The sequence below is a fragment of the Oratosquilla oratoria genome, chromosome 21 (assembly GCF_046742065.1).
Source record: "Oratosquilla oratoria isolate Oo_2021 chromosome 21, ASM4674206v1, whole genome shotgun sequence".
Taxonomy (NCBI): Eukaryota; Metazoa; Arthropoda; class Malacostraca; order Stomatopoda; family Squillidae; genus Oratosquilla; species Oratosquilla oratoria.
In genome coordinates, this window is record NC_134797.1 from 52,951,309 (window position 1) to 52,961,308 (window position 10,000).

The 10,000-nt window shown below is 41.3% G+C and overlaps 1 protein-coding gene across 1 annotated transcript in view; it reads right to left on the minus strand.

The window, feature by feature from the left end:
- The window catches only part of LOC143036938 (uncharacterized), an 86,104-nt gene that overhangs the window by 5,994 nt on the left and 70,110 nt on the right, over nucleotides 1–10,000 (minus strand). The window lies entirely within an intron of this gene.

Consider the following 10,000-nt stretch of genomic DNA (forward strand, 5'->3'; position numbering starts at 1 on the left):
AGCTTAACCACGAGCTATTAGTACGCTTAGTTCACCGTAATATATTTCATGGTGTTCAAATGATAATAACAAATACCAAAGCAAGTAATCAGATACAAGAGACAGAAAGACACACTTTATAAGATATTATGTACCGCCAGGTGATTCTGTTATATAAAGGAGATGGTGGACCCCATTTTGAACAAAGCTCAAAGCTTCCGCGACCACATTCAACCCTCGGGTTCACCATGTAGTTAAACAATCTCGTTAAACTTCTACAAAAAACAAAATCGAATCAAAACCGAACAAGCTCATCTCACTTCTGTCAGTTATACCAGATAACTGGAAGCGTTAAGTCCTATTGACATGTCACATCACAGATATGAGCCCATATGGACAAATGCATATGTAAGTAGGTCTTAAAAGACATGTGTATGTTACTTGGAATGTGTAAATCACCCAAGAACATGCATGTGCAATTAGACACACGTGAGAAACAAGTAGCCGATTGAGAACTCTCACAAGGGACATATGGTATGCATTAAAGCCACATTAAGATAGCAAGGAACACCCGTCGTCCATTAAGGACACAGACTCTCAATTAAGGTAATTAAGTGCACGGGTCCTTAATTAAAGGTAATCAAGACCATAAGAACATGTGGACAATTAGTAAGGCACGTGGCGAAAACAGGCTTGGTATTTCAGGAAACATCTGTAGGCTACAAAGGACACGTAGGGTTAATTAGGGACACAGGTAGATCATTAAGGTCACACCTGTGACGATCCCGGGAACCTGGATCGTCCGGGGGAGTGAAAGTCGAGAGAGGAAAGGGTACAGAGGAAGGGTACAGTCTGCAAGACGACTAAAGCAGGCCCTACGCGATCAATATTATTGCGCAATATTCCTTATTGTACAATATTATTGCCGGTGTAGGGATGGTATTTGATGTCTTTGATATACTGTGTCATTCTCTGATGTCTTCAATATACTGTGTCATTCTTCAATATCATCTCTAAAACCGCCAATAATATTGCACAATACGGAATATTGTGCAATAATATTGATCGTGTAGGGCCTGCTTAAGTCTCGAAATTTAGTGAAACCTGTTGAGGCGCAGAGAAACTTTCGTTCAACCCGTTGCCAACCCACACTGAATCGTGTTTTGGTTCGAATAATTGTCGTTTTTATGACTTGGTTGATGAATGGCTCCAAACTGTTGCTTATAGCAGAAGTCTCCTTTCAGCTTAAGTTACCTGACCCGAATGAAAACGTCTGGAATAGGACTAAGCAGAATCTCTGAAGATGCTATCGTAGCAAAGGGGTTAAGGGGTTATATTTACCATCTAACAACAGCTGACTGGAAATTTGTTTTGTTTTGGGAGAAAGACTTTGGTCGTATGCGTCCCTTGAGAGTCTAAGTCTTTTGAACAAAGCAGTTTTGTGGCCGTATCTTTCCTACGTCTCCCCGCCAAGTACACACGTTTCGTGTACAGTTTAGTACGCAACATTTTTTTTTTTTCTTACCTGTGTCTTTCTTAATAAATAAGTTCTATGTTTATATATCGGCTGTTCATACATCTGTTCTTTTTATTAGTCTAGTGTGGTTTCATTTCGTACAATTAAGTCATCAAACGCGTTTTGATTACACATATATTTTCTTGCGTCTTTAAATTGTGTTGGTTTATTTTGTGATCATGTGCTTAGTGTACGTTTCTATTACATTTTTGTCAGCTACTTTAATGTTTCAGAAAATTTGGTTTTCGAGGTAATGTGTTTCGTACACATTCTGTTAACTCACATGTGTTACATATTCGTCTGTTTCGTACACGAGTTTTTTCTGCATATACTTTACATTTTATTTGCGTTATATGTTTCTTATCTCTGTAAGACGTATTTTGTTCATTGTTATTCCACAATGATATTCATTTGTGCTTTTTATATGTAATAATCCATTTCCTTTTATTTTTCACTCATTCGTTATAGCAATTGTACTTATGTATCTTTGTTTATTTTTCATTTATATATCTATTAACAAACATGTCTATTTTTATCTCTGATATGCATCTATTTATTTTCATCTGGCCCAACTATGAAGTGTGGGGTCTTCTGCCAACAAAAAACCTTATGAATAGATGCGATATATCATGCCAACATATCACTGGTGACAAATGTATTAACACATTTGTAAATCACAACTAACACCACAGTCGGACGAAAGAAAGAGTTGAGTAAGCGAAACTATATATTTCTATTGCTAACTGCAATCCTCTTCAGATATGTTTAATCATGTGTGTATAAAGTAACCTATTTGAATATGTATGCATCCGGCCTCACTATGGATCAGAGGGTTTCCTATCGTCCTGTTTTACTCACCATAAGATCCCATATGGACTGTCTTCTCATATGCCAAGACGTCTAGACTGAGTGACTCTACGGTTTAAGAAGGATATAGGCAAGAGCTGGTTTACCAACATAGTAGTTAACGAATGGAATAAACTTAGTAACCATGTCGTGAGGGCTGAAACAATTGGTTGTTTTTAAAAGAAGATTAGACAACTATATGGATAGGGAGGTCAGGTGGTAAGGGACATGGAACTACCTAGTGTTTGCCTAGCCTTATGGTGTTTTGCCGTCTCCTCCGTTCATATGTTCTCATGACAATGGTAAACTGTAATGTTATAGCACATTTATAAATGTACACTTTAAACCCACTTTCGGAGAAATAATATCAGAAGTACAGGGGATCCGTATATTTCGACTCCTACCTGTAGTCCTCTTCAGCAGAAGAGGACTACAGATAGTAGTTGAAATATACGGATCTCCTGTACTTCTGATATCATTTCTTTTAAAGTGTATATATTCTTATGACAAGATCTCTCCCAGGTTATTCGCCTGTGTTCCTTTCCTGTTGCCGCACCGTTCCTTCTCGTTCCCGATCCTGATCTGGTAACCCCCCCCCCTCCATCAACCCGCACCGCCGCAGTCGCAGCCGCAGCCGCACTTTCACCTCGACAATCGGAGATGATCAGTGTCAACCGCCAGGTCTTCCAATCCTCGCTTGCGCGAGTGTCGTCTGCCGACTCAGGCAGCGGGACCTTCTTGTCCGGAGACGACCCCGAGCTTGTACAGTTGCCTCCATTTAACCCCGGTACAGCACAACGCTGAGGAGGCTGCATGTGACAGGTGTTTGTTTGCACGCTGATGTTAGGGTCTGAATGGGGTCTTATTACTCCGTTGTTTGTTGAATTACGGTTAATCTTTAACGAATTTCGTGAGTTCAGACTTTATGGTCGCCTGGAGAATCGGCCTGACCTTTGTTATTTTATTCCAGCTACTTTCAAGCTATTATTTTCAGCTATGTACAACTTATTCCTTAACGAAGGCGTTCATACAATGAACAATCGGCGAAATATCATGTGCACTGTAAAACGACCGTTACGACCGTTACGACTTCTCGCCGTTGTGCACAGTGATGTCTACAATGAGACCTCCCTTGATCAAAGCCTACTCGGAAGAGTCTCCAGCTGTTTAAGGGTATTGATGTACATAGAAGCCTGGGAGTTATATTCACCACGGTTGCCTAGCGTAGGATTCACCAAGGGACGTCTTAATCTACCGTGGGATCACATGATGCAGCCACCTACGGCAGAGCTCACACTAGAAGATCTTATTAGAAACTAGAGCTATGTCCATCTAGAAAGGTTTTCGGTTATCATATCGTTTTACTTTACGTAGCTGCTAAGGGTAATAGTCTAGTGTTCTCTAGTTCTGTTCTAGTACTGTCATTAGTATCCTACTAGGACAGTACTCACCTGCACTCCACCTAGAAGATGGTTTCACCTTGATTAGCCATTTAGGGATCTGCTTATCTAGATGTCACTTAGCACGTGGCTTTTACCCTCTACTCCGAAGAAGAACACTCAAAATCGAAAAAAAAAATCCGTTTAGCGTCCGTAAGAACACAAGATAATCAAGCTCATCACTTAATCGGAAAAGGGTCAACTTATGTCATGACTCAGGATGGTGGTCTTCAACCTTGAGGAGGTTTCTCCTGCTCTGAGAAGGCACCTGGTGTAGCCTTGTCCGAGAGAGACCATGACGTTCTCATCATGTCGATTAACCACCACTCGTCTGGGTCTTCATCTAGTCCCCAAGGGCACGATGCACAGTCCTGTACGCACCCACGCGAGTGTGTACTTATAAGTGAATATTTTCACATCTGTACATGTACAGACACATGAATGATCCCCCATGTATTTGTATGTAGAAGCGCGCATGTACTTACATGTACACACATGTAGACAAGTGAACACGCACGCACATGCGAGCATGCATACACACACACACACACACACACACACACACACACACACACACACACACACACACACACACACACACATGCGCACACACACACACACACGAACTCACATACAGGTACACACACACACGCACATACGAGCACTTGAACACCCACGACCTCACACACACACGCACACACACATGCACACACACACACACACACACACACACACACACACACACACACACACACACACACACACACACACACACACACACACACACACACACACACACACACACACACACACACACACACACACACGTACACAAGTACGCACAAACACGCAGACATACTCCACTACTGACCTTTTCCGACAACACACCTCCATGACCGCAGAGATGGAGGGCTGAGTGGAGGAGGAGAGGGGAGGAAGGAGGAAAGAAAAGAAGGAGGAAATGAAGGAAGAGAATGAAGATGATGGCGAGTGAAAGGACTCGGAAGACGAGGAGGGAATAAGATAATGAAAGGAGATGAAAAGAAAGAAAGAAGGAAAGCGAGAAAATGGAGGTGTCGAGACAAGGGAAGTAAAGATGAAGATATGAGGAGAAAAGCTAAAAATAAATTATGAAATCAGAGAGACAGATAGACAGAAAGACAGAGAGAGAGAGAGAGAGAGAAAGAGAGAGAGAGAGATGTGGAGAAAGAGAAAGAGAGATGGACAAAGATAGAGATGGAAAGAAGGGACAGAGAGAGAGAGAGAGAGAGAGAGAGGGATGGTGAGAGGACACGAGACAAGTTGTAATGAGAGATGAAGAGATTAAAGAAGAGAAGAGAGACGAGGATAAAAGAAGGAGTGAAGGAGAGAGGCCTAACCGGTGTAGGAGCACAACTACGAGACAAGGTGTAATGAAAGATGAAGAGATTGAAGAAGAGAAGAGAGACGAGGAGAAAAGAAGGAGTGAAAGAGAGAGGCCTAACCGGTGTAGCTGCACAACTGTCGTGGGATTTTCCTAACCACTTTGTCACCCAGAGGTGTGCCATAAAGAAGAATAGAATCGCCTGGAGGCTGCCAGGTTGAAAATAGAGGTGCCACTCGCTACGAAATCAACTAAAGAGATATTCTGAAGACTCTGAGAGTCACCAAAGGGGTAGGGAAAGAGGGACAGTGGTTTGGGCGAGGGTTGAAGTGGAATAGATATATTTGTTTATGTGTATGTTTGAGTTTTGTGTGTGTTTGTGTGTGAGAGAGAGAGAGAACACACACACACACACACACACACACACACACACACACACACACACACACACACACACACACACACACACACACACACACACACACACACACACACACACACACACACACACAGCAATATATACATTACACAGATAACATACATGAGGACTGAGAGGCGAGGATCTAAAGATGGATGTGACAGGTTTGAGTCAAAGCACAAGATACAAGTGAATAGAGACGTCGAACAGACTCCTGGAGCCTTGCTACGTCGTAAGTAGTAAAAGTAACGGTAACACTTGTTATTACCCGAAAGTGAGGGTGACAGAGTGAGTTAAAATAGGATATGAAGAGTGTGAGGAACAGATCATGTAAGAGTGTAATGAATAGGAGTTACGGACGTAAGCTCTAACGTAGAAATGGGTAAGAGAGTAGAAGTGGAAGAGATGGAGTGAGGGAGGAGTGTGGAGGGTTGGGTGGAGGTGGACGCACCCGGGTAGGAAGGAGTGGCTTTGGGAAAGTTGAAGGAAGTTCACTGGGAGTGAGCAGTTGAGGAGGAGGGGGGGAGTGGAGGAGGAGGAGGAGGAGGAGGGAAGGGGAGGATAGCGGTTTAGCGATGGGGTAGGGAAGGAGGGAGTGAGGGAAGGAGGGAGGGAGTGAGGGAAAGAGGGAGGGAGGGAGGGAGGGGAAGAAGGGACAGGGATGGAACAGATAAATTAGGGACAGGTGTAGAAGAGTACTTGGAAAGGGATAACGGTGTAGGACTGTGGAAACATTGAGTGAAGGAGAAAGGTAGGGAGGAGAGAGAGAGGATAGGGCAAGAAAGGGGTAGAAAAAGAGAGTTTGTAGGGAAAGAGAGGGAAGACTATTGGTGTAGCTAAGGAATAAGGAGAGCAGAAGAGAGGAAGAGAGTAAGCAGTGGGAACAACTTGAAGGAAAGTAGATATTTGTTGGGGAAGGAATGATTGGTAGGATGTTGTTTGGGGAAATTTAGGATTACAAGTGTTTCTTTGTCTTGAAGAAATATAATTGAAAAATCCCCGATGAAGGAAAGAGGAAATTGAGGGGGGGGGGGTGGAGGGGGGATAGATGGATGGTAATAAACATGGAAGTCCTTAGTGTAGGCCCTATGGTCTCTTGCAGTCTCCTGCATTTTTATGTTCTTATGATAACATTCTCATGTTGATAAAAGGAAATGTTTCTGTAGTGCATTTGGGGGGAGAGTTATCTTTAAGGATAAAGATAATTATCAACTGGTGACGCGTTATTGGTTTTGTTCAGGCTAAATGAAGGCGATTTATAAGTTTAGGTGATGGACTTTAGCCTTTTTAAAGGCTTTTTTAAGGTTCCCCTTTGTGCTGAATAGAGTTGGCTTTCCATTACCAGCCAAAAATAAGACAAGACAAGACAAGACAAGACAAGACTGCACTTAATAGATTTGGCTTTCCATCACCAGCCAAAAATAAGACAAGACAAAATTGCCCTTAGTAGATTTGGCTTTCCATCACCAACCAAAAGTAAGACAAGAGAAGACAAGACAAGACAAGACAAGACAAGACAAGACAAGACAAGACAAGACAAGACAACACAAGACAAGACATGACAAGACAAAATTGCACTTAGTAGATTTGGCTTTCCATCACCAGCCAAAAATAAGACAAGACAAGACAAGACAAGACAAGACAAGACAAGACAAGACAAGACAAAATAAGATATGATAAAATAGAATAAGATAGAATAAAATAAGATAAAGTACGTCACCGAATTGGAGAGTTGACGGGTTATAGGGTGACCTGGGAAGGGGAATGGGAATTGATGGATTGATATAGGGACATTCACGAGAGGTAAATCAACCCTGGTGGAATATGTAGGGGAGTGAAGAGGAATTGTAGGGGAATACTATGAATACTTTAAGGGGAATGGAAGGGGATAATTCAACGACTGGCAAATATTTTCGCAAAAGAAGATAATTTAGGGATTGAAAAAGTCATTAATCATGACAATAAAATCATCTTAAGACAAGTTTCTCTTGGCTGAGTAAAATCTCTTGAGTAAATGTGAATAACAAATGTTTTATTTATTATTATATTATTATAATTGTTATTGATTTATTTTTATATATCTATCATTGTATTTTTTTTCCGCATCCGACCTAGTTATGGACCAAAAGGTTTCCTGTCGGCATGCTCCGCCTTTGTAATCCTTTGTAATCCTTATGATTCTAGACAGTTTTTTTTTAAGAGATTAAGGATTTTAAAGCGAAGGTGAATATGGAGAGAGGGAGGGAGTGGAGTGGGAGACAATAGAGAGAATATAGAAGGAACACCGCTCACTAACCCACTCCCACTAAAAGGGAAGTGAAAAACCCCGACTAAGGTAAACCCCCCGTAAAATTGCGGCAAGCCCCCCGGGTTTCTTAGGCCGATGTTGAGTCGCCTCCCCGCCTGGCTAGGGATGGGGGAGGGAATAAGGTCCAGGGCTGTAGAAGGGGAAAAGGGGAAAGTTGGAAATATTCTAACATGGATAACCAGCGCTTCTATCCTTGGCGAAAATAATGGGCCGAAATTTTTTTGGGTCATGGAGATAGTAAACACTGAGGATCGGTTTCCAACCATTAAAGAATGATGCGTGACTGTTGTCCGTAGAGGTGTCACTCAAATCTCGAGGATAATGAGCACATTAAACTGGTATTGTCAATACTTCATACGGGTGGGGAGGAAATCAATATGAAGAGAGGAAATTGAGGAAGAAATTATATATATATATATATATATATGTATATATATATTTATACATATATATATGTATGTATATATATGTATATACATACACACACACACACACACACACACATATATATATATATATATATATATATGTATATATGTTGACGTATACTTCTTTCACCTTCAGTCTTATATATCTATATATATATATATATATATATATATATATATATATATATATATATATTGATAAATTGTTTAAGACAAATGAGAGAGTGATAGGTGGGGAAGGGTAAACGAAGATGGGCTAAGAATACATTTATTGTTCTTACGTTTCGGTTATTATAACCTTCCTCAGAGAACTTGTTACAGAACATCTTGGTCACAACATTTATACCCGTAGTGGGGGAACTTGTGAAGCTTCAAGTGTCAGGTTTTTTCTAGCGCATTAATTATTAAGAGACTGGCTGCTTTAGATAGGCATATTAATCCTTCTCTGTCGTTATTATTTTCTTGGACATTCATATAATAATAACGACAGAGAAGGATTTATATGCCTATCTAAAGCAGCCAGTCTCTTAATAATAAATGCGCTAGAAAAAACCTGACACTCGAAGCTTCACAAGTTCCCCCACTACGGGTATAAATGTTGTGACCAAGATGTTCTGTAACAAGTTCTCTGAGGAAGGTTATAATAACCGAAACGTAAGAACAATAAATGTATTCTTAGCCCATCTTCGTTTACCCTTCCCCACCTATCACTCTCTCATATATATATATATATATATATATATATATATATATATATATATATATATATATATATTCATATTGAGGGTGAGGGGAAAAGAAAAAAGAGAGTAAGAAGGGAGAAGGGGAGACACGTAGGGAGGGAGAGAGGAAGGAGGTAAAGACGTGAAGAAGAACGAATAGAAGAGGAGGGTAGTATGTGGACTGAAGGAGTTAATTAGATAGGAATGGAAAGGAGATGAGAAGAATAAAATTGAATAACGAAAGTAAGGAAGGAGAAGTAGGTGAAGAAGAATTGAGAACGAGAATAGAGGGAAAAGGATTTTTTTTATGAAAAGATTGGAAGGAAAAGAGACAAAGAGAAAGAAATTGAGTAAATCTAAAATGAGGAAAAAGAGAAGAAGGAGAGGAAAATGGAGGATGGGAGGGACGGAGGGAACTGTAGCCAAGTTTGGTGGAGTCTAGGAGTCACCTAAGTGGAGGTGAAGATGTGGAGGAGGAGTGTGGAGGTGGAGAGCGGTTATATATACGAAGCTGTGGAGGGCAGGATTGAGCGATTGCCGTGGAGGCGAGAAAGTGGAGGTTTGTGGAGTGAAGGGAGGACGTGGTTGTCATAATGTGGAGGTTAGATTAGAAGTGGTTCACGTCTAAACAATGAGAATGATGTGGATTTGGATGGAGTGAGGATTCATCTGTAGAGAGGATATGAAGTTGAATATGTGTGTGTGTGTGTGTGTGTGTGTGTGTATTGACCATGGCCTTGGATCACGTGTTGGACACGTGATCGACAGCTATTACCTTCCCGGATGAGACCTCAGAGCTCATATTTGACCGATCTATGGGTAATGATGTGACCTTACACGCACACACATACCCAACTCCCCGTCCACGAAGGTTGGAGTAACAACCCGTAACGCAGCGATACTGAAATTATTTCAGTCCTGTGTGTGTGTGTGTGTGTGTGTGTGTGTGTGTGTGTGTGTGTGTGTGTGTGTGTGTGTGCG